The 24,477-nt window shown below is 46.7% G+C and overlaps 1 non-coding gene across 1 annotated transcript; it reads left to right on the top strand.

Moving 5' to 3' along the window:
• Positions 1-22,938: 22,938 nt before the first annotated feature.
• On the top strand, positions 22,939-23,045 carry LOC112936257 (small nucleolar RNA R71). The gene has a single exon (XR_003238384.1). It is a non-coding gene; the product is annotated as a small nucleolar RNA R71 (small nucleolar RNA).
• Positions 23,046-24,477: the final 1,432 nt, after the last annotated feature.

Below are 24,477 nucleotides of genomic sequence, written 5' to 3'. Positions count from 1 at the left end.
TAGTTGATTGTGGCTCAATCAGAGCTTGGCTACATGAGATTCAGGCTCTAATCCCAGATGAGTTAGCCGATATCCTTACCCTAGCCGTTTACCTTGAGCAACATCAATTCAAACTAGAGAAAGCCAAGTTAAGACTGGCCGAACTGCGAGAGCGCAAGGACATTGAAGCTACTATCCAAGCTAATCGACAACTTGTGCATGAAGAGAAGTCCAAGCTTGATCAACTTTCTAAAGGCCCAATCAAGTCTAACATCGATCGGCTCAAGGCTCGCAAGATTGACCTCTTAGCACAACTCGAAGAATGCAATGCCGAGCTGGATATGGAGCACAAAAAGTTAGCCGATCTCCCAAAGTCTATTGAAGAACAGAAATCAAGACTCAAATCGGCTATCAAGCATGTTGCTGATCTGACCAAGTCTCTGAAAGTTATCCCTAGAACCGATGCTCAAGATTCCCAAGCCATAGAGGAAGTAGAACAGATTAGGCAGAAGGCTATATCGGCTATCCAGCGATACTTATCTCAATAACCCTTGTGTAATAGGACTTAGAAACTTTTGTAATTGGCTAAGACATTCTGATACTTTACTGCCTTAACAATCCTTTGTGCCGATTAATATGACTTTGAAGTTTGCTCAAAAAATTTTGACTTTGAAATTTTGCACTGCATTTTGATATATATGTGCCCCCCTAGTTTTACAATGTCAAGAGCATTGATAAAATTATAAAACAACTAAGGGCGATATAACAATATCGGCCATTGTACATCGGCAAACCACAACCGATTACACCATGAACACATAACCTTTGCAAAGACTCGTAATCGCGACTGAGCCAGATCCTCCCTCTCATCGGCCATAAGGTTGTAATACTCATCGGCTATTAAATCATTTTGTAACTCCGTCCGTCGAGAGCCGATTCTAACCTCCCATGGCAAAACAGCCTCATGCCCATAAACAAGTTTGTAAGGAGGAACATGAATTGATCCATAACAAGCCATCCTATAAGACCACAACGCTTCGGCCAACCGAGTATGCCATTGCCGAGGATAATCAGAAATTTTCAGCTTAATCAATTTTATCAAACTTTTATTAGACGCCTCGGCTTGCCCATTAGCTTGTGCATAATAAGGTGAAGAATTCAACAATTTGATACCCACGCTATCAGCAAACTGAACAAACTCATCGGACACGAAGATTGAACCCTGATCGGTAGTAATAGTTTGAGGAAGACCAAATCGGTAGATTATATGCTCTTGAACAAATTGAATAGCATCCTCAGAATCAACTTTCTTTAAAGGAATCGCCTCTACCCACTTGGTGAAGTAATCAGTTGCCACCAATATAAATTTATGTCCTTTACTCGATGGTGGGTTTATCATACCGATCATATCAATTCCACAACCTCTGAATGACCAAAGCTTAATAATAGGATTCATAGCCGACGCCGGCACTTGCTGAATTGCTCCAAACTTCTGACAATCTTGACATCCCTTATAATATCTTAAACAATCCTCCAGCATTGTCGGCCAAAAGTACCCTGCACGCCGAAGCAACCACTTCATCTTATGAGCTGATTGATGAGTACCACAGATTCCCTCATGAACTTCGCCGATTGCAACCTAGCCTGATCGGCATTCAAGCACTTAAGCAATACTCCATCAATCGTCCGATAATAAAGCTCATTATCCAACAGTGTATACTTTAACACCTTATATCTTAATTTCTTGAATCAAAACCGAGCCGATTGACTTCTCACCAGCCGATAAATATAACCTAAACGGTATTCCTTTCTGTGGAGGAATCAAAACAGGACGAGAGCTGAGATACTCTTTAATATTATCCAAAGCCTTTTGCTGCTCTGCCCCCCAAGTAAATTGCTGATCGGCTTTCAACCTCAATAAGGGTGTAAAAGGTTCCAACCTTCCAGACAAATTAGAAATAAACCTTCTAACAAAATTTATCTTGCCGATCATCTCTTGTAGCTCTATCTTATTTTCCGGAGGCTGAATCTTCTTGATCGCATTAACGCTCCTTTGGGTTACCTCGATCCCCCTTTCATGAACAAGAAATCCAAAAAACTGGCCGGCCGACACACCAAAAGCACATTTTGTTGGATTCATCTTCAAGCCATATTTCCTGGTTCTCTCGAAAACTTTCCTTAAATCGGATATGTGATCCTCCACTTCTTTAGATTTGACAACCACATCATCAATATAAACTTCAACCAGCCAGCCGATTAAATCATGATATATATAATTCATGGCCCTTTGATATGTTGCTCCGGCACTCTTCAAGCCAAAAGTCATGACGACCCATTCACATAAGCCGATTGCACCAGGGCATCTAAAAGCCGTCTTATGGATATCTTCCTCAGCCATAAAGATCTGATTATATCCTGCGTTCCCATCCATAAAACTCAAAATTTTGTTCCCTGACGCGGCATCAACCAGCTGATCGGTCACTGGCATTGGATATTCGTCCTTTGGTATAGCTTTATTCAGATCTCGAAAATCAATGCACACCCTGACCTTGCCATTCTTTTTAATAACTGGAACTATGCTAGAAACCCATTCAGCATATTGGCAGGGACGAATAAAACCGGCATCATACAACCGTTTGATCTCAGCTTTAACAGGTTCAAGCATATCGGCTTTACATCTCCTCGGAGGTTGCTAGCATGGTCTAACCCCTGGCTTGATAGGTAGCCAATGTTCAACAATCGATCGGCTGAGTCCAGGCATCTCATAATACTCCCAAGCGAAGCAATCTCTAAACTCTTTTAAGAGCTCTATCAGCTTGGTTCTAAACTCTGGAGACAAATTCTTGCTAATAAATGTCGGCCTTTGCCGATCACCTGGACCTACGTCTATTTCTTCCAACTCATCGGCCGACATGAAACCTTGACCTTGCTTGTCATCCGTATCCTTGGCGTAGACATTTGAACCCTCCACGACGCCCTCAAAGTAACAGCTTGGTTTCTCCATCCTCGATTGGCTGTATATCAGAATCAGATACTTTTAGAAAATCTCCATCCCAGACTTTTCCAGATAAACAATCAAGGCCATCCATCTCCCAAAGGGCTAAATCGGCACTGGCAACATTAACTGACCTGTCAGCTGGCACGATCTCTATCTTGTCGCCTTGCCATTGAATCAAGCATTGATGCATAGTCGAAGGAATGCAACAATTGGCGTGAATCCAATCCCTTCCAAGCAACAAGCTGTACGAACCCTTCCCATCGATGACAAAAAACGTGGTAGGACTTACTGCCGACTGTCAGCTCCACATTTAGAACACCTTTGGTTTCCGATGGATTACCACCAAAGTCTTTGAGCACCATATTTGTCTTGATGAGATCCTCGGCGCTCCTACCCAACTTCCTGAACGTAGCATAAGGCATCAAATTTTTACCGCGGCCCCACCATTGACCATCATCTTAGACATCGGCCACCAGGTACTGCGAACCCGGCCGATGTATTTACTAACCCCGGATGCTGAATCGGCTGAACGATCTGCTGCCTCAACGGAGTCTGTTGGATCGGCTACAGGGGCTGCTGCCTTGGTGGTGTTTGCTGAGCCTGTTGTACTACCTGCTGTTGGGTTGGTTGTATAAACGGCTGGATTGGGGGTGCCTGCTGAATCGGCTGCTGCTGTACTGGATCAACAATAGGTGGAGGTGGCAGAAACATGGCAGTAACTTGGTCTTAGGTTAGCTGATTCGTAGCCTGCCCGCCATGTTGTGGTTGTTCCCTTGTTAACAACCGAGGGTTCACCGGTTGTCCTGGTGACATAGCTAGTGTAGCAGGCAAAGGAGTCGACGCTGGCGCCGTCGGCTGAGTCGTGGGTGCAACAGAGGGAACTGCTTGAACAGATGGCTGAGCATCGGTGATCAAAGATAGATAATTTGGGAAGACACCTCCTTGCAAGTAAATTGGGCCTGCAGCCTGATGCTCAACTATCGAACCATCGGCTATTGTCTTCATCATGGTGGACAATGTATTGACTAATACCCCGGACTGATTGATCAAAGCATGATGCACAGCGTAATCAACCCGATCTTGGAAGTTATTGAAAAAATCTTGTGCTAGTTCACTATTCTGGTTAAGATTTCCTCCTTGTGGCTCCTGAGCACCATCACCTTGGACGCCATGAACTCCTTGAGAATTGTCGCCTTGATCGCTTGGGGAGCCGTCGGTAGCACCTTTAGTACTCGGCTGAGCCGAGCCGCCTGGAGCTTGTTTCCCATCTCCATCCCAAAGAGAGCTGGTCCTAGGATCATCAGCAATCACCTTTATTTTGTATTTCTGAACAAGTGTCTCCTTGCGGGTCTGTATAAATGAGTTTAAGAACAGATCCCGTGCTTGCTGCAACATTGCTTCAAATTTTTTCTTCTGCTCGGGCGTGAATTTCTCGGGGTCGATTGGCATGACGTTTTCTTCATTGACGTCAGTCAATCCTAACTTCAACATCTTTTTCTTAACAGAGCCTGGGGTGGATGGTGGTTGTGGTTGTTTTTCGGCCATGAGGAAGAACTGTCGTCTGACTTCTTATAGGTCCCACCGGGCCTGCCAAAAGCGTGTTGACAGAAAACACGTGGCCTGGGAGATCTGCTTAACTCCAATGCAGGTCCAAAGCTCGCCTTCGGATGTGTTAGCGTGCCAGCTGATTTGATCCTGTAATCAACAAGAAATGGAAGCAAAGAAACCGTGGTTAAATCTATAAATGATAGCCGATTGGCTAGATGCCGATGACATATCATTTATCTTTGAGCCGATGTCATCTGTGTATCGATCGGCAGTCATGAATAAGTAAAGAAGAACTAAATCTACTCGATCGGCTGTAGATATTAACGATATATACTCTTTATATCGATGTATACTTAAAATCAAGTGATTGGGATAGATCGGTCATCATGCCGAGATAGTATAAATCACTTAGATCGAAATATATATCAATAACAGGACTATATATGTTTATAGCGTAGCCGATCAGATAGATCTAGCATGTATCGGCTAATACTCCGATACTACTCTATATCAGGATATTAAAGCAAGAATAATTTATCGAACAAGAGCCTAATATACTCAGACACAGCAATATCTTGATATAAAGGGCAGATTTAACATGTCAATGAAGCATATAGAACAAATATAGTTAAAGCAGATACGATCAGCTGCAACTAGAAGGCAGGCTAGAGATTGATATTCTAAGCACGACTTAATAGGTCAAACTCAACTGATACAGCATTAAGTATGAAAAGAAGAACGATATCTAGACAATCAAGCCGCTAGAAGTTTCATAGAATGGTAGATATCTCATATAATCTAGATCAACATCAAGATCTAACCTAATCGGATGCTTTTTGTATACATATGTTAGCCGATAATAGATTAGGTGGCGATATTGCTAGAGATTATGTAAGATATACGATAACTTGACGAATTACATAAATGAGATTAGAGTATCATAAAGATGGAAGCACTAATCCTGGGAACGCAAGTCGTCATAACACGTTTTACCTCTTGTTGAAGATCAAAACCGATGCAGCTCAACCCGAAAGCAAGAACTCATCGAAACAAAACTAAAAAAAAGGGTAGCGATGCGCCGAAATTGTATTGAACGTGTGTGTTGTTAATTACATAGGGCTCGGGGTCTATTTATACCCGAGAATTACAAGATATGCCCATACCAGACACGACTATTATCTCTAACAAACTCTAAGATACCATAAGTCTTTGCGGCAGACTTTTGCCCACATTTATCTATAAGGAATTTACATAAGATATCCTAATTAATAGATACAATTTCCTTCCCAGGACTCTATCCGTGCGTGGCAATCATCTTGAAGTACATTAACTTGAACCCGATGTCGCGTACAAGTCATATTGTCGGGATCTGCTACATCGGCTTACCTAGCCCGACTCAGACCCAGCCGATCTTATCGTAGCCGATTTGGATTCCAGCCGATTCCTGCTCTGTTTTCAAACTCGATCTCCGCTTCTGACTTTTCTTCGATCTAATCTTCTCTCCCAACGCTGATATTACCTAATTTGGTTGTTAACACGTGATTATCGTATGAGCATCCAATGCCTCATATTGCCTTTGAAGCTCAGGGGACATAGTAGCAAGCATGAGACAGCTTATATCAAGGTATTCATTGCATCGCCTTTCATGCTCCCTACGTTGAGCAGCCGGAGCATTGTTGGGCAAGTCAGCTGGAAAAGGCTGTGTAAGCACAAACTCTTTGTGCTCTTGTCTAAGAACAATTCTCAGGTTGCAATACCAATCCATAAAGTTTGTTCCAGTCAACTTCTCTTTCTCAAGAATAGACCGCAAGTTAAAATTGGATGGTGCAGGAGCTGCCATGATCTACAATAGAAATATATGTAAAATCAGCACCATGTTTACATTTAACCTTTCATTAAACAATTTAACAAAAGATACTCCCACTATGTATTGTGAAACAAAATTCCCTCTAGTAACATAGTGAGTCAAGATCCTCATTTTATTAGTGTCTAGTGAGCTTTGGCATCACAGCTAGACAACTATCAAAATAGGTAAGCAACACCTTGCTAATCACATCATATGTGACTCTTGTGCTGTTGGGGTGACATCTCCATGTCCAACCCAACCTATGCCCCAAGGTCCAAAACTGTTTTGATAACCTTGTCTCCGCATATAGATGTCTGACATCTATCCTATTTTATCATGATAAAAAGTGACACTTTGCTATGGCAAACCCATCACTTATGATCACAACCGTAATAGGTGCAATTATTGGAAGAGCATAAATTACACTTAATTTTTCTATGGGAATCTATCGTACCATGTCATATCAAATATACAACAACAATAAAGTAAGATAGATATAAAAAACCCCAAGCGAAATCTAAGGGGCAACGCACACGGCGGTCCCGCTAGATCTCATCTACAATTCGCCATGTGAAAACCTTAACGGCGTAATCAAATTATGCCGAAACCGAGTCAATCTCATTGGCTCGTTTTTCTCATTGGCGTGCAGTTCCAGTGGACATCGGATCAGCCCTCTGTTGCCATTCTTGCGTCCGTGCTATGTGTTCCTCAAGGTTGTGTTTGATCTCTCCCATCTGCATATCAAGAGTATCCATTCTCCTAGTGATTTCACTCAAGTCCCAATGAGAGGAACTTTAGTGCCATTCACCGGGAGATGGAGGCATACCACTTGATCTAGGGGACTGATTGTTCCAGCCTCCCTACTGTATGTCATGAGGCGCCCGCCATCGGCTCTCACTGGCTCGAGACTCCAATGCTATGGCATGGAGCTTAGGTCCATCTGGGCGCATCCCTAGTTGGCTCCCAACCAGCCTCATACATCTGTACGGGTGTTGAGGATGTTGAACCTTCTCGTTCATTCCTTGCCATGTTGCTGTTGGGATACGCGTAGGCTACGATAGCATAAATCAAAAATTTCTATCGCGTAAACCGGGAACCATGCAAGTATTAGATCATAGATCATTACCACTCAACGCGCTGTGCAGTGGAAGAAGATGCTGAGAAGTCGAAGGAACTCTCGCGAAGTAGCGCGCGTCGATGTAGAGGAAGTAGTCGATCGCACCGGCTCGACCTTCTCCTCCTCGTGCGTTCTCCTCGCCGTACTCCCACGCCAATCAGCACCGCAAACTAGCGGCGCCACTACCGGTATCCACACGTACAGGGACGGAACGCCACCACAGATGTGCTAGCACCCGCGCGCGACTAGGGTTTTGCTCGGGGAGGGAAGTAACGGCTTGGGTTTCTCACGTGATGCAATGCCTCCGCCAGTCACACCCCTCACGAATATATAGGATCCATCACTCGGGCCTCCAAGGCCGGTAGGACTCCTATTCGGATCCCTATTCGAATTAAGCTCATATTGGATCTTTATCTAATCCCCTTATTCCGGCCCATTAACCGTGCGACCCTGTAGGTTCATATATACTCGGCTATAACCCGAAAACTTCTTTTCGATCCACGCGTCAACAGCGGCCCCTAGCAGAACGTATTGACCCACCGGGCATACATAAAGATCATATCGGCTGAACCTCTAGTGTATACTTGCATGAACCCCTTTGCCTCACGATATCGATTAAGCTCAAGGCTAGATATGTGCCATCCTCTAATAGCTCAATCATTCACTCGAACCTGTTGATAGATTATATAACTTGTGATTGACTCCTCAATCACCTTTGGCATGGCCATGCACTTCCATAATCTACAACATCGAGGGGCCCAGAGATATCTCTCCATAGGAGGGGCAAATCCCATCTTGATTATTCATATCCCACTACGTGTTTCATAGCATACCCAAAAACTACTTTTATAACTACCCAATTACGGAGTAGCGTTTAGCAGTCCCTAAGTAAGCTACTACACATGTTGAGAACCATCATAATCTCAGGTCTAAGGATTCAACACCAACACTCAATGAGATCACTGATGACACAACACATATGGCTCTTACAGTGTCTCATGTTGGATCTATCCAACAACATGTTCACCAACATGTATCCACATTATTAATTTGGTATCTCTATACCATGATCCATGAGACATGATCATCAATTAATACATGTGCTGATCATATAAACATATTTGTTCCATATATGATATTTGATCAGGGATCCTTTAGAAATAGTAACAAACAACATAAAGAGTCTCATGAAAGAATCACATATTCATTAACCAATAAGGAGTTATCTATTTCAAGGAACAGTGTCGGATAAATATGTAAACATAGTATGTGATACAATCATCTCTATGATTGCCTCTAGGGCATATCACTAACAGTTGCGTGTCTCCCTGTATGTTCCACCTACACGAGATTCTTCTATGGTCTGCAGGGGAAAGATTAGTTCATGAAAGCGGTACAAATGTTATCCCGCGTTAGGCAACGGGATTTCATTTGTAGAACCGGGGAAATGGTATATCAAAGATCCATCTACTCCATGTTTAAGAATATGCCCTTGCACTAGATAACTCTCATCAACACAGGGACAAGCGGTTGAAATATAAGCAATTTGGTCATTGGTAATAACCCCTAGTCCCTTTGCTATGCGAGTAATCAAGGAAGTGTACTCAACAGGAGCAGTAAATCTTATACTCTCTAACCATTGCCTTATCATACATTTCACAGGAGCAATTTTAATCTTCCTAACCATGGCAAACATGATAATCAATCCATCCTCTCTAGTAGGTCTAAGATCACCTCTAGAAAACAAAGTCATAGCAATCCATTTGTGCATAAGCCTAAGTGTAGGATTATGGATATCATTCATCCTAGGTTTCTTGCAAATTGGAGCACCAGAAATGTCTTCCCAAAATCTGTTTTTCTACAACGCAGAAATTCTTTTCCGAAGATCGATTTTACAGGAATCGTGAAAACCAAGAAGTATATTTAATCCTTTCCATGAAAGTGTATATTCATTATGGAAATAGTGAAAGGAAATTCCATATTCTATTTCTTTCAAAGTGCACAAAAATTGCAAAGTAAGCAAATGAGGAGCAGGCTCATCTACCACAGCAAATCTCTGCCATCCAACAGCTTTCCAAATAGCACGAAAGTCAGTATCCATACCTATTTTTTTCAGTAGCTCCGAATTATATACCTGCGTGTGAGCATAATCCCGGTCTTTCGGCATTAAGTAGGCTTGTCTTTCAAAATCACTGACAAGTTCGAGGTTGGCGTCGCTCAAGAGACGTTGCGGAACATCAGCATCCTCCATCGAGACGTCGGCGGATAAACAAGCGCTAGACTCGTCATGACGACTTGATGGAGAGCCGGGTCCCTTCTTGAACAGACAAATAGTCGCCTCCTCATTTTGCACAAAGGAACAAGAATGGACTAACCCGGCAGGCGTTAGATTAACAAGAGTTTCACCCGCCGGTTAGCTCCACCAAGCAACTTTTGTGTATGCAACTAAATGCTTGAATTTGAGGCAAACTAGCAAAGCTTGAATGAATTTTGAGAGCAAAGCTTGTACAAGGAATGAAAATGAGTTGAAATGGGGTGGAGTTCTCTCTCCCGGCCGATTGGCTTATATAGAGTAGCCACAACAATCAAAACCGACTTGTGGGCCCCATTAGCCGTTACCCTGCCAAAAATGGCATGTGACCATTGCCTGGCCGGTTCAATCGGCCCCACATTCGGCCGTAGGATTCCAACGGTCAGTGTGGTCGTGGCACAGCGAATTTTCGTTGAAAATTTTATTTTGGCTTGCTCTGGAAAATTCATTTGAAGTACTTTCCTCAAAATTCAATTCTAGATGCAAATTTTGAAATTCAAATATGCATTGATGCAAAAATTCAAATTGATGGAAATAAATATGCGGATACATACCAATTTACCTGTTGGCAAAGGTCGCGTCATTTTGGGTCCGATGTGCAAGACCATACTTGTCACGCCCAGAAATTCCCGAATAGAATTCCAAGCAGAATGTGCATTAAAATCCCCGTCCAGGACCAGCCGGGGTACACAAACGACAAAGTTGACATACAGATCCACGTCTTACAAACATTATAAAAGTCTTACATAAATGCAGCGGAAAATTAAAATAGATAACTGGAGCTAAGCCTTGACTTGGACTGCAGTGGGAACACCACTCCACAGGCATCTTCGACGGCATGGACGAAGCCTACTCCTCGGAAAAACCACCATCTGACACGCACTCAAACTCTGGGGTTTTGGGGAAAATAAATCAAGACTGAGTACTACCCACTGTACTCAGCAAGTCATACCGGAATAGGGGGTATGATGCAGGGTATAATCAAAGGATAGCTAGGGTGGTTCATTTGCATAAAGCGAGCGTTTATAACAGTAGTTGAAAGCTGTAAAACAGTTGTAATAATTAATCAATATTAACCATCCACTGTCCAACGCTACACCACGTTGCAACAGGCCCAACCATCCACCTAGACTATTCAATTCCATTAGACTAGGCTAGGGTGAATCTAATCACGGTGAATCTGGTTGACCGCCCATAACCGCGAGCACGACTATTCGAATAGTTTTACTCTGATCAGAGGTGTACAACTGTACCCACAAGACACAGCCCCACGACACGTTTCCATGCGCCGACATGCCACCACGACATACCGGATAGAGACCGTGACAGGACCCTTTGCATAACCCCCTCTAACCAAGCACACTACACCTCAGGTTTTACCCCCACTCCTTGCAAGGCAGCGGGCAGTCCCCTCTCGTGCCTAGGTGAATCCAAAAGCCACATAGGCCGTCGCAGGGCCCATCCAAACTCCATCACGCTCACCCTTGCCTGGATGCGTCAGCTAGAGGAAAGCTACACTACAAGCCAACCAGTTGCCCACGCTGGCTTGTGGTAAGTACGAGGTATTCTTCCAGGGTTTCCCGCGAACCGGTCCTTAAGTGTCATGGGCGCGACCAACAAAACCATGCACCCACAGCCCACCATTTAGTTAATTTTAATTTACCAACACCGGAGCGGTGGCACCAAACCAACATCAACACTAGAACCTGAAGTCCAAACATTAATGTGATTGCCCCCATTGTGTGCTAGTTGAACTAAGCATGGCTAAGCAATCCCTAGCCCAATATCTAGTCATGTTATATCCCAAGCTAACAAAGGAGCATGGTAAAAATAGCATGGCTATAACAGTAGGTAAACATCCCATGGTATCATTGTAAAACAAAGCAATATTTGAAGGAAAACAATAGAACATTTGCAATATAGGATCAACATGTTCAAGTGACAAGCATGACTTGCCTTGCTCTGCTGCTGGGGAAACCTCGGCGACTATCTCAAAGTATACCGGAGCGTCGGGAGAGCCGGAATCTAAGCGACATACAAAGTAAACAATACAAACAGACTATATGACTACTGAAACAGAGAACAAAACCATTTTTAATGGATTCTACGCATTTTTCTTGATTTACTAAGACTTGAATGGGCTTAAACGGAGCTCGGATGAATTAGATATGAATTTTAGAAGATTCACAGTGTTTTTACTATAAACAAAAAAATCCTTAACTGATTTATTGCGCAATAAATAAACCCTGGGAGAGAGAGGGGCGGCGCCGACATGCGGGCCCCACATGGCAGTGGCTGCGGGTGCTGGTCCATGGTGGATCGGGTCCACGGACCGGGAAAGGGGCGGCGCACCACGTGGTGCCGACTCGGCGGCCACGCGGCAGCCACGCGGGCGGACGAACGGACAGCCCCGATCCACCCGAGTGGATCGGACGGCGGAGGAGGCGGCACGCAGCCGGCGCGCACGGGCGGTTCAAGCCGACCCGGCGGCCGTGGCGCGCGGCGGCACGGCGCGACGCGACGGCGACGCAAGGCGGCGAGCGGCCGACGGCGGGGAGCGGCGGCTACCGACGACGAGCGGCGGCGCACGGCGAGCGACGGCGGCGCAACTCCGAACGGCAAGGCAGCGGCGCTAAGAGGGAGAGGGGAAAGACGACGGGGAGATGCTCACCGTGGTTCGCCCAGCACGGGGCGACGGCGAATGGCGATGAGAAACGACCGGGAGATGACAGTGAACGGCGGACGGTCTGTGGAACCACCTAGCGAGCAAGAAGAGAGGGGTTAGAGGGAGAGAGGAAAACGCGAGAGAGCGAGAGCGCCGACCGAAGACGGCGGCCATGGCGGTGCACACCGGCGCACGGCGAGGAGTGGATTCCGGCGGCGGATTCCGATGGAGGGGTGGACAGGATGGCCCGCACAACGGCAAATGCGACGGCGTCGATGGCACGGCTCGGCGCGGCGGCTAGTGGCGACCAGAGCAGCGGCGGCGGCGGCGGAGAGGAGGGCGACGGCGCTAGGGTGATAGAGAGCATGGGAGGACTCAGCGAAATGGGGAAAAAGAGAAAGGGGATGGCGGTGGTGCTTAAATAGGGGAGGAGCGGTCCGGACGTGGCCGGGAGAAGCGGGAATCGCTGGCCAACGTGGAGGGAGTGGGAGAGGAGAGAGAGGCGGGATTCGAAAATCAAATCCCGACCGTCTCGAGCGCGAGTGCGGGCAGGAGAGAGAGGGAGTGGGCGCGGGAGACGCGGGCGCACGCGCAGGCGCGGCCGACGTGGCCCGGAAGACGCGGGAGCAAGGGCGCGGCGGCGGTTGCAGGGCGCGGCGGCGTCGGCTGGAGGTTAGGGGAGGACCCGACAGGTGGGCTCCACCTGTCGGCGACCTCGGGATAGAGGAGGGAGGCGGCCGGCTCAGCTGGGCCTCAGCCTTAGGCCGGCCCAGCGGGAAGGGGAGAGAGGAGAGAATGGGCCGGCGGCCCATTCCGAAAAGAAAACGAGGGAAAAAGAAAGAAAAAGAAGGAAAAGAATTTCCAGGGAAATAAATATTGCTTGTGCTCATTTTTAATTGGTTAAAATTATTTCTAGAGCTCTGAAAATTCCACTAAAAATCTTGTTAGCGTATTTTGACATGTAGAACTCAGGAAAAATCCCACATGCCAGTTCCGATTATTATTTGCATTAATTCCTTTAGGGTTTCTCTCTTGCTTTTGCACCGGTATTTTCTGGAGACCATTTATAAATTCAATTTAGGCTTGGGAGAAGAACTTCAGGGTGTGAGCCAAATGGTCAAACCCTAAGGACAAGTTTTCCGAAAACCCTATTTGCAAAATGTCTCCTCCTGCCCTTCAGCATTTCTTTGTGAAACGGTTTTTACAAAATTCTCCTCCCTGTCCCTCCAATTCTGTTAGTTGTAAAACCTGGAGGACAAGCCGTCAGCTTCATGCCTGTTCGGAAGTCAAGCCTCAAGCTTCGTGCAGAAAGGAGCGAGAAGATCAGTTCAGAGTCGTCGTTCCGCGAAGGTCAAGTGAAGTTTTCCCGGAATTTACCCTAAACCCAATCCTTCCCGGAAGAGTAGTTTCATTAGCTTCTAGATCGTGTGTTGTTTGCTTGTGTGTAGGGGCATGGTTTGCATCATTGGTGGGGATGCGACCATACTAGGTTGTTTGCTTAAGCAACTTGAACAATAAAAGTCTACTCACAACAGATCAGTAGGCAAGTGGTCTAGTACCTCATCTCTAGTAACCCCTCTCATCTCCCCCTCTCTCTCTTGTGCCCGCAGCAATTGGTCAGCATGAGGGACAATTTCATCGGATCAGGATCTCAACAGTTTCATGGATCAACTCAGCACAACTCTATGAGCTTCCCATGTCAACCTTTCGAAGATCAGCCTCAATCCAAAGTCATGGCTAATCAGACTCAGACAGTGGAAGAATTGTTGCGACAGATGCGACGTCGGTACCAGATATACCAGATGCAGCAGATGCAACGGCAATGTCAGGAGCCGCGTCAAGGCCACCAGCCACAAATGCAAGTCCAGGTGCCAACCCGGAACCTGAATCAGAGTCAGAGTCAGGAGTTCCCAATATCGGCACCTAAGACCCCTGTCAAAATGTTGTCCAGATCCCCGAAGATAACTTCAGCCAACTCACCGTCGGACCAAAGGAAAATAAGTGCTACCTGTTATGACTGTGGTGAGCAAGGTCATTATGTAAGGAACTGTCCATGGAAGATGTTCGCCAGGTCACCTGAAAAATACAAGAAGTAGTGCCCAGGAAGTAACCAAGCTCCAAGTCAGTCTACCGACTAGAAGGATGGTACTTTGCAGCCCAACTCTGGAGCGAACAGGACAGTAAAATGGAAGATGGATAATGGCAGGACCATGTTCATCACCAGTTCAGAATTTACTCCTGAAGATGTAGCAAGGATACCCAAGCGTCAGAGAGGAAGAAATACCTTCCGAGGAGCGCGTCAGCTAACCCGGCATCTCATAAAGTACGGTCCGCCCAGACCCGAAGATGATGAATCAGGAGAGCGGTTCTCTGCTGACGACGACGATGATGATGATGATGATGATGATGACGATGATGATGCGACCCTTAACAGTTTCATGGAAAGAGGATTGGAGTTCAAAGCATGTACTAGATGTGGGATAGTCGGACACACTGCTAGTTTATGCCTCCCCACATGCCGTTGTGGTGAATACACCCATTACTCAGATGCATGCCCTTTGAGGAAGGTCACATGTTTCTTGTGTGAAGGAACAGATCATGTGCCTAAGGACTGTCAGTTGAACGCGGTCATAGCTAAGACCAAGAAAGAACAAGGGACAACCGTGCAACCCATTCGTCAACCAATGGCAGTCGACAACAACAGTCACAACCCTTCTGCTCTTCCTCCAACTCCAGCTCCAGTGGAAACCAACCATGGAAGAAGCAACGTCACCAAGGATGTTCATAAGTCACTACTTGTTCCAGTTTCAGCTGTCAATGTGCATAACTAGAAGCCTGCACCTCAGGACCAAGCAAGTCGGTTTTGTCTCAATTGTCGTAAGCCAGGACATTGTTTCAGTGATTGTCCTTTTCCAAGAGCAACAAAGGCAGTTCGTCATTGCTCACAAGTCACCAGCACTATCCTCAACACCAAACGACAGCTGAAGGTGCAACCTCCGCCTCAACGGATAGTTGTCAAGGGCACCGTCAAAGGCCGCATTGTTCACCGGCAATCGTTTCAAGCCTACAACACCAACGCCAGCAGGGTGAGCAATGCCAGGAGAACAACAGCTTGCTACAGCTACAAAAAGGCAGAACGCTCCTTTGTCAGTACCCGCAGCAAGTATCGGCAGCACCAAGTCATCCGGCAACTGACAATCCTAGCAATGCACCTCGTATTGCTCCAATCCGGAGGCCCATCGGCAAATCACCACTTGGTAATCTCATGAGCAAGAAGACCCCACCTGCTACAGCTGTCAAGAGGATTGCCATTCCCTCTTCGAAGATCAATGCCCAGAGCAATGTTTCCGATGCAACTTCTGTTAGTAGGAACTAAAGAAACAAGTCAGTCAGGTTTGAATAATGGAAGCAATAGCAGTTCTAGACAAGACTTCTACTTTTCAAGTTCAGTCGTGAAAAGGGCAGTTCTAATCAGCATCAGTCTACCAATGTTTAATTTTGTAGTACTTCTCCTGGTATATATATGTTTATGGCAGCCATGTAATGAAAAAGAAATGTTGAATAAAATATGAGTCAGCCAGTTCCTCTCCTTTTATGGTTCATCTTGAGCATGCAGAAGCAATTTAATATGTGTATCTGTCAGTGCCACAAGAAACTAAGAGTTTCTCTTCTAACTCATCGCAATTTTGTTGAGCTCCAAAACCTGTTTGCTAGCCAATAGAGGAATGGTTAACAAACGGAGTGAAAATGGTTAGACACTCAACACTTGACGTGATGAGATCTCTTTAAAGGCAGTATCAGTGGTACTCAAATGAAAAGAGGGATGGAATATTTGAAAGTGACATTATATAAAGAATCTTGGGAACTCTCTAGCCTTGGAAACCGTTAGGGAATGGTAAGCGACAGTTACACCCTAGTGGTGCGAGCATGAATTCAGTATGTATTTCCTTAGTTCAAGGCAACCAGTATAAGTTCCAGGAATCATTTCAATGTTTCTCAGAAGTTGAAAAAGAAATTGTTCCATACATGGGTTAGAAGTATACAGAGTCAAGTCCAGAAATGTGTAGTCAGTAGGGTATATGGCCGAGAATCCCTTTTCAACGGATCATCTTTACCGAAGATATGAAAGCGAAGTGGTTATGATCAAAGAGCAGAAACTATCGGCAACATCAAAGTCAGTTTCCGGCAGTCGTTCAGATTGCAGTATTTCTGGGAACATAGCTGCAGGGCCAACAGTTCATCAATCCAGGAAGAGTCAGCAAAGGATAACCTAAGTATGATGTCATACCATGAGAAGGACCTTTCAAGTTTGATCTGTTAAGTGATCAGGGTATGTTTCAAAGAATGTCAACTACACCATCCATTCAGGCATGTGTTACTAGAACCACGCTAGAAGCAGGATAGTCTTACCAGCAGTTAGAACTGATTGGAAAGTTAGTCAAGGGTCATTATGTTCATGAGCTAAGTGAGAGTCACTTTTATGTGGAATTTCCTATCATCAGCTAAGGGTTAAGTTCCAAGTCTTGCCGGGATGAAAGTGCCTCGTCATTGCTCCATTTTGATAGATCGACGAAGTTTTCAGTTTTCAAAGTCAGGGCTCTCTGTAAATTCGAGAAGTGTTGGTGTTTTTTTTTACGGACAACAGTTCAAAGGTTCCCAGTTAGGCAAAAGTATGACTACTCTCTGTAAGGGGGGTAGGTCGCAGAGATGAGTTTTGGCTCGCCTCGTCGCCGTTTCCCTTGAAGGTTCAACCTAGTGCAACAATTTGGGAAGTACTTGAAGGAGCAAGTTGCAAGGTGCTAGCAGAGTTACCCCAATCTCAACTCGATAGGTTCAATTCTAAGGTACACTCGTGAGGCCAGGTCAATAGTTCAGCTTAGAGAAGAAACATCAAGGAGAGTTGCAGTTCAGACGAAAGACAGGTCAGGCAGGTTTTCCTGGAATTACTTGCCGTTCGAGTCAGGACCAGTTCAAGCGGACATAGGGTCAATGAGTTACAAATGCCAGATGCAAGTTTCACCCTCTTCCAGCCAGCTTGGTGAGTTGTCAGGTTATCAAATTGCTAGTATTGACAGTTCAGCCCAAGATAAGTAAGTTTTGTGAGTATCCGTAGTCCTAGTCTGCGTCAGTTCAAGTAGAACCAATCAATTCAGTTTTGGGAAGCAACAGGACCGTAGAACTGAATCTAGCCAGATCACTCATACAGGTTTGGTTAGTTAATCGGTCTTGTGGGGTGTCAGAATTCCAGGGTCCAATCCAATGATATCAGTCAGTTTGTAACAGGAAGGAACAGTGCAGTGTGCAGATTTGTCAGATCAGTCAGACCACCCCGCAACCAGCCTTCTTTCTAGCCATCCCAGAATCTCGGGACGAGATTCCTGTAAGGAGGGGTAGATTTGTAACGCCCCGATTTTCGTTCGGGATTAAAAATCATTAAATAATGTATTTTCTAGAAATTAAATAAAAGTTAAAGCAATTTAATAAAGTGCATTATTGAGGGAATTTAAAATTTCCTTTAAAAATCATTAGCCGAGAATATTTTGTAATATTCTTTGTGCCCTAAAATACTCTCTGAAATTTCCCGCGAATTTTCGGAGCTCGAGAAACAATTTGAATAGCACAAAGTTCATTTAACCAATTAAATAAAATGAAAAACAAATTAAAAACCTCCTCTCTCCCTTTTGGGCTGCTCCCGGCCCAATCCCCCTTTCTCTCCCGCGGCCCGCGCCCCTCTCTCTCTTCCTCGGCCGGCCTCCCCTCTCCTCTCTTGGGTCGTCGGCCCGTTTCCCCTTCCCCTCGCGCAAAGTGTAAATAACCCCCTAGGTTCTCCTCCCTCTCTCCCTCCCCGACAGGTGGGCCCGGCGACCCCACCTGTCAGGCCCTCCTCCTACCTCCGGCTTCCCAGGCCGAAGCCGCCATGGCCGACGGTTGCCGCCCACGTCCCGTCGAATCCGGCGCCTTCCCGCTGGCACCCTCGCTCCCAAACCGAGTAAAATCGGTTCCCTACCACCTCCTCCACCTTTTCCCCCACTCTCCCCGTGAAAATCGGCGCCGGTTAACTCCTCCACCACCCCACGTCGGCGCCACACTTCGCCGGCTGTTCCCGCCTCTCCCAGCCACGATCTCCATCCCCGAGCCTTATATAAAGCACCCTCGTGCTCTCCTCTTCCGTTTCCTCCTCCTCCCCGAGCTTCCCCGTGCACGAAACCACATCCTCCCTGGAGTCCACGCGCCGCCGCTCCCCGGCGAACTCCAGCCGCACCGCGCCACCGCTCCCGTTCACCCCGCACTGCGCCGTCGCCCTCCCCGGCACCGCAGCCGCCGTGCGCACCCCGTCCACCGCTCCATTTCCCCTCTCCACCTTCGAAGCGCCACAGCCACGCGCACCACCTTTCTCCGCCGCTGCCGCCGGCTCCAGCCGCCGCTTCTCGCCGCTTCAACCACCGCCGTGCCGTGCCGTCGCCACCGTCGGCATCGCCGGCCTGAGCTCCACCCCGTTCTACATCTCTTTTCCCCAATCTACCACCGAAATTCCACCTCCACTGTCCACCCGAGCCGCCTGAACTATACCGCCTCCAGCCGCTGCCTCTCCCGCTCTAGCCGTCACCGCGCAGCGTCGCCACGCTCCACAGCACCCTGGCTGCCGCTCCACTCTGTCCAGAACCCCACGTGAGCCGCTTTTCCAAAGTCAAGGTAAGCTCCACTCCGTATCGCCGCCGTCGGCCGTCGTTTTTGGTCGCTCCGTGCCGGCTCTTCCCTCCCTAACCGCTCCAATATCTTCCCCAAGTCTTGCCGGCCCTCGGCCGAGCCTCCGTTGTGGTCGGGCGTCGTCGGAACACCGTTCCCATCGCCTCCCGTGCCGGCCGCTGCCATCCTTTCCATCGCCGGTCACCTCCCTGTGGTCGTCTCGCCGCCGCAACCCTCGGTGAGCTCTCCCTCCGCCTCCTCCTTTTTCCCCTCCTCCGCCGCTCCGTGTGCCCGCTGCCGCGACGCGCCGCCGTCGCCGGCGGTCGTCTGGCCGCGTGCCGCCGTGCGCCGTCGCTCAACCGGGTCGGCTTTGTGCCATGCCCGTGTCCCGGCTACGCCGTCTCGTCGCCGCCCGATCGGCTTTGGGCCGATCCGAGCCGTCGGTTCCCGTGGACCGTCGGTGGACCGCCTCGGTGATCCCGGTCCACGGTGGACCGGCGCCCTTGTGTCGCTGACCGGTGGAGCCCGCTTGCCGGCGCCGCCCCTTCCCCTTGATGACGTCAGCGGCTTTGCCTTTTCCTTTGGAAAATAAATAATAAATGCGTCATAAATTGGAATTAATTCTAGAAATCCATTAAAATGGCTCAAAACTTCTAAATTTCATATCTAATTCATTCGGACTCCAAATTGGGCCATTCAACTTGCAAAATCCATCTAAAATTGAGCTCTACATGTTTGTTTACTTTTTATGTACTGTTTGCTTGGTGTTTATTAGAGTTTTTCCTCATTTTGCGTGCCAGCGAGTAGATTCCGTCGTTTCAGAAGTCCGCGGTCGCGAGGAAAAGAGTTCAGAAGATTGTTTTGAAGAAGCAAGGCAAGTCACACATTCCCCCTTGAGCATGTTGATTCCAATTTACAAATGTCTTACCATTTGCAAATAAATATGCATGTTTTGCTAATTACATGGGATCCGGGTATTACCTATTTGCTTGCTTGTGCCATGTTTACTTGTTATCTGTCTTTTGTCAACATTGGGCTTGTATTGTAGCTTTCCTCTAGCTAACGCATCCAGGCAAGGGTGGGCGTGATGGAGTTTTGATAGGCCCTGCGACGGCCTATGTGGCTTCCGGATTCACCTAGACACGAGAGGGGACTGCCCGCTGCCTTGCGAGGAGTGGGGGTGAAACCTGAGGTGTGGTGTGCTTGGTTAGAGGGGGTTATGCAAAGGGTCCTGTCACGGCCTCTTTCCGGTATGTCGTGGTGGCATGTCGGCGCATGGAAACGTGTCGTGGGGCTGTGTCTTGTGGGTACAGTTGTAGACCTCTGATCAGAGTAAAACTATTCGAATAGCCGTGCCCGTGGTTATGGGCGGTCGACCAAATTCACCGTGATTAGTCCCACCTTAATAAATCGACTCAATGCACTGTAGTTCAGGTGGGTTGGTTGGGCCTGTTCAACGTGGTGTTGCTTTGATCAGTGGAGATTTAATGTTACTTTAATTACTCAACAGTTTTACTGTTTTGCTCAATAAAATGTTTTACAACCACCTTTATGCAAATAGCCACAAACCGTCCTTGTGTTCCCCTTGCACGTCTGCATCGTTGGTGTGGCTTGCTGAGTACGGTGGTTGTACTCAGCCTTGCTATTATTCCCCCTTTTCAGAAGTGTAGTGCTTCTGAGCTGAAGATGAAGTTAGAGGACCAAGGCTCAGACCCCAGTTGAGTTTTGCCTGTGGAGAGGAGTTGAAGCCCCGCTAGGATCGCCTTTTTCCGCTACTGCTGCTTTCGTTTCGGTGTGAGGACTAAGTGCCTCTTCTGTAAGTATTTTACGCTTTATTTATGTTTGGAACTGTATATTACTTGTCGTTTTGTGTACCCTGGCTGGTCCTGGACAGGGATTTAATACGCAAAATAGTCTGGAAATTTGGGTTAAATTTCTGGGCGTGACACCTCCCTTCAGTTTAGTTTGCGGATTTTCCACCCGTCTCCGGAGGTGATGGAGCGGGCGTCTTTTGCTTTACTTGCCACACCTTAATCGGTTTTGGTGCGAGCGACGGCTTCCTTTGAGCCGGCATCTCTAGCTTCTTGGCCAGTATATTGGATTTTACCGGCATCTTCCAATAACGGTTCCTGGGATTAACTTTTTCCTTCTCCAGGAAGTTCTGCATGAACTTCACCAAGCTGTTCGTCTTGGGTAGCTCCACTTCGACCACTTGAATGTTTTGCGGGTTTGGCCCATATTTGATTTGGACCATGGAGCATTGTTCGGTCCTTAGTTGAAACTCAAATTTTTCTTCCTTCCCGTTTATACGGAAACGAATGCTTCCCGTTCCCACATCAATGTTGGCGTTTGCGGTGCTAAGGAATGGACGCCCCAAGATGAGCAGTGTTTCCTTTTCAGTGTCCATGTCAAGCACCACAAAGTCGATCGGGATGAAGAAATCTCGAATCTTGACCAGTACATCCTCCACTATCCTAGCCGGATAACGAACTGACGAGTCGGCCAACTACAGGCGCTTTGGTGTTGGTGCCAACATCGTGAAGTTGAGCTTGTCGAAGACGTCTTTGGGCACGACGCTTACGCTTGCTCCAAGGTCGTAGAGAGCTTGGTCGAATTTCTATGTCCCGATCGAGCAAGTGATCGTGGGACACCCCGGATCCTTCTTCTTTTCTAGGAGCTTGTGGAGTATAGCGTTGCTGCACTGCTCCGTCAGTTTGACCACCTCAGTTGTTGGCAGCGGCCTTTTGTTGTTGAGAATATCCTTAAGATAATGTGCGTATGTTGGCAATTGCATGGCATCCAACAATGGCACATTGATATGGATCTTTTGAATCACCTCAACAAAATGAGCAAGCTGCTCGTCTAGTGACAGTTTCCTGCTTCTTTGAGGGAATAGCAACAGTCGTGTGTCACAGTATTCTTGCGACACTGTCTTCTCTAGCTAAACTTATTCATCAGCCTTGTTACCAGATGATGCTTCCTGGGTGATACTGCTAGTCCCTGCAGGGTTAGGATTTGGCGGATCATGAGTGGACTTACCTCCCCTCATTGTGATCGCCTTAACATTTTCAACGGAGGGTTCGGGTTGCCCCGGAATCCACCCAGACTCATTTGCAGGTACTAAAGTAGCTAATTGAGCCAACTGTGTTTTAATTATTTTATTAAAGCTTAGCTGGTTTTGGAATGCAGAAGCGAAGCCATCTAGCTTAACATTTATATTTTCTAGGACCTTGTGGAATTAGCAGCTAGCTTTTTGCTAAGAGCATCTGTGGTTTTAGTTTGCACAAAGACGAGATCTTTCAAGGAGGGTTGGTTAGAAAAGTTACTGTTATTATTACCTCCTTGGTAATATGGGCGTGGCAGATTCCACCCCTGATCTCCTTGTGGACGAAACCCGTTGTTGTTGTTGCCCATGTACATCACCTCTTCACGGGTTTCTGGGCAGTCGTTCCCAGAGTGACCCATGCTGCCGCAGACCTAACACGTGACGTGTGAGTCAAAGGCCTTGACGGTGCCTTCTGGCCTCTTCTCGTGGCCGTCCAATCGTTTCATGACGAGGTCTAGCTTGGCAGCAGGCATCTCTGTCTCTTTGATGGTGTGCATGCCTCGCTGACAGGTCTGGAGTCGTTCCTCGCTCCAGTCCATATTGGAGACCATTTTCTCTGTGAGATCGACAGTTCCTCGAACTGTCTTCAAGAAAAAGGCTCCACCAGCTACCGTGTCCAGTTGATCGCGAGACATAGAAGTGAGTCTGTTGTAAAAATTTTGCAAGATCAACTAGTCGTCCATCCCATGATGAGGACAGGCCGCCATGTATTCCTGAAGTCGTTCCCACGCCTCAGGAATGGACTTATCCCTCGTCTGCTGGAAACATGAGATTCTCCCACGAAGGGCTTTGGTTTTGCTCATCGGGAAGAATTTTGACAGGAATGCCATAGAGCATTTGTCCCAAGTGTTGATCGTAGCACGGTTGGCATAAAACCATTGCTTCGCTTTCCCATGGAGGGAAAACGGGAACAATCGTAGCCTGATGGCATCCGGACTGACACCCTTCATAGTGTACGTGCTGCAGATCTCCAGGAATTGTTGTAGATAAGCATTGGCATCCTCATTAGGCTTGCCGCAGAACAGGCTAGCCTGCGCCATCGTGATAAGGCTGGACTTTAGATCAATATCCACGTCTCCCATGTTGATTTGCGGCCGGTTGCCACGTTGTCAGCAGAGGGAGCAGCGAATTCACGGAGGATCTTGTCAGCCATAGTCTTGAAAGTTGGTGGTGCTGGTATGGCTGGTTTATTTGTCGGGAGAGTTTTCTACGGAGCGACGACTCGCGGCTTGACGCTTTGAAAGAAAGTTTCTGGATTTTCCTTGATGTTTTCCGGCAAATTGAAACCAGTCATGCACTACCCTGTTTCCACAATAAAAGTAAAAAACAACCAAGGTTAGCCTGCAAAGGCCAGTGATTATACAAAGGTAAATATAAAGTATTAGTAATGGTAATCTCTTTTATAAATCTTCCCCGGCAACGGCGCCAGAAATGTTTGTTGGTATTTCTTAACGACATTACTAGAAATATAATTCCCAGCAATAGAAATACTCCTGGTATATTATGGTTACAGATTTCATGCGCAAGCACACAGATATACCATTGTAGCATTTCACCCGAGAGTATTCCAACGGTATCGTATTTGTTTAATCCCATGGGAAGATTATAGTAAAGAGAACCGTACTAATAATTTATATATTACTTGTAATAACCATAGTCTAAATAGGGGTTAATATAAGCATAGGGTAGAGTGACACACAAGTATAAGACTACCCATTCTCATATTAAATTATCTGAGCTAAGTGGAAAGAAAATAGAAAAGAATCTATTCCTATACTTCTAGTATACATATTATACATACATCCTAACTATAAGATTAACTAGCTAATATCCTCTTTCCGATGCCCTCCTGGTACTTCGAGAAGCCACCCCTAACTACAGAGTTTCTTATGACAGCCCGTTATGACCATACAACCGGGGCTAAATATGGAGGAGTACCCTCCCCAGGAAATTAACTTAGGACTATATACACGCGTGAAGGAATACCCGTACTGAGCTGTCACCATCAGCGGCTCACCTCTCTTCCGCAGCATATAACCCCAAATAATGATACCCAGTAATCTAGACACCACGCCTAAACTACCAGATACTACTCTAATATCATCGTCATGACATAGAGTAATTGCATAAGCAAACATTATACCCGTACCATGGCATCTCCCGGATAAGCTAGCAGTATAATCAACATAACTCAGATATAAAGTAAAGTTGGTATTCATA

This window comes from Oryza sativa, chromosome 8 (genome assembly GCF_034140825.1).
Source record: "Oryza sativa Japonica Group chromosome 8, ASM3414082v1".
In the NCBI taxonomy this organism is placed as follows: Eukaryota; Viridiplantae; Streptophyta; class Magnoliopsida; order Poales; family Poaceae; genus Oryza; species Oryza sativa.
Note: the sequence above shows the minus strand (reverse complement) of the source record. Positions and strands in the feature narration are given on the sequence as shown.